Here is a 1,911-nt window from a genome sequence, read left to right on the forward strand (position 1 = left end):
CAGTGAAACCCATTCCCGTTGGGCGTGATCTCTACTATAGAGGACTGAACTCCTTCGAGATCTTGTCCTCCCTTGTAAGAGCCGTTGGCGTCAGCCTAGCATACCCCATGAAAGGCTGTGACAGACCCGGAGGATAGAACTCGAGTCCTCAATCCTTCGAGTGCCAAACTCCGGGATCGAAATCATCCCGTCCTTAAAGGGAGCGTAGGCCGCTACTCTCCATGGATTGTCCATAGAGAAAGCTGCAAGGAGTCGTAAGACGGGAGTTGGAGAATCCCCGTGCTAGAAGCACGGGGATACTGGGGGAGAGCCTGGGATAGCCCAACCATCCGATCCTCATTCTCTCTTACTCTATTCGAGAGTTCCTGGACCGTCTGTCCAGTTTGAGACAGAGTGCTCGACAATTGTTGCGAACATCTGCTCAAAACGTGTTCCCAAAGCTGAGATTTGGGAACCAATCATCACTCCTACCTGCTCCATCATTCCTGGTGAGACAGGAGAAGGAACGCAGGAGCTGGTGCTTGCCACCCTGCCGGCATAGCCGGAGAGGGGGCAGCGGAGGGGGAGGGAGGCGGGAGAAGGCAACGACTCGGAGGTAGCGCGAGCTTTCTCCTTCGAAGCCTTGCCTCTGGAGCTCTTCGACTGGAAGAGCTGGCTTAGCCGCCTTCACCGCTGTCGGCGTAAGAAGTCGATGACTTCCTAGCCGAAGAAGACGAAGACGACTTCTTAGAAGTCGTCTTAGACAATGTCTTCGGTTCTCTCTTTCCCTTCTCCTTAGGAGGTACAGAGAGAGCGGATGGCGGCTAGGGATCTCGGATCCCGGAAAGCCTTGGAAAGAGGCGGAAGAAGAAGGGACAGGAGAAGATCCAGGAGCGCCCAAGGAAAGACCTTGGGCGCCCGACAAACCTACCTCAACCAACAAATCCTCACTCACTACCGCCATCGGCTCGAGATTCAGGTCCAGGCCGGCGACGTCTGGACTGACTCCTGGGCGGCTCCGACCCCCAACGACTGCTGGAGTTCCTTGATGGATGGACGGCTATGACTTGGGGGCGGCGGGACAAGGGGTCGGACTTAGTTAGCCAGCGCCCGTCGACTTTGCCCGCAGGGAAGATCTGGATGGCCAGCTTCCTATCCAATATGTAGGGCTGGCCCTTGGCGGCGTTCTTCCCAAAGCCGCCCACCCACGCTTTCAGGGTGGCGAGGGCGACTTCCCTCACACCGCTAGCCTGAAAGAAAGGCTGAATTAGCTACCAATTGCGGACAGGGTTAACAAACTTACGAACTAAAAGTGTTAGTAAATTGATAAATAACCTCATAATGGTCTTACCCCACCAACCAGCTGATCGACCAGGTCGTAACATATAGTGCAGGCCTCGGGATGCCAGACGATAGACTCGTTGAACAAGGTGGCACACGGGGCGTGAGACCTGCATTCGTCATGTCCGCAGGGGTCGTGCAGCGTCGCATTACAAGCGAGGACCTGGCAGTTGGTAGCCTGTAAGTGAAAACGTACATGAGTACAAAGTAAACACTTACAGCCTAACATATGCTCCGCTGGTGCCGGAGCGATAAAGTTAGATAAAACCAGAGCCCTGCTAAAATACGTGTGGTAACCGTGTTGGAAGAAAGGCTATGGCTCCGCCAGTGGCGGAGGCACAAGAATCAACCAACTAGGAGTGGTGGTAATGGAAACCACAACGGATAATGGCGGGGATGGTTGATTAACTATAAATTATAATACACAATTCATTGTAAAATATCTTAAATTAGGGTGGGATATATCCTTAACATAGCATAGTAATAACATAAAAACCAACAATTTTCTCCACCCGTCTACTAGAAGAGTGCGTAGGTAAGGGTAAGCTCCCTTCCGGTAGCGGGGGAGAGAAATAAGGATATAGTAGGCAA

The sequence above is a fragment of the Macrobrachium nipponense genome, chromosome 9 (assembly GCF_015104395.2).
Source record: "Macrobrachium nipponense isolate FS-2020 chromosome 9, ASM1510439v2, whole genome shotgun sequence".
Lineage (NCBI taxonomy): Eukaryota > Metazoa > Arthropoda > Malacostraca > Decapoda > Palaemonidae > Macrobrachium > Macrobrachium nipponense.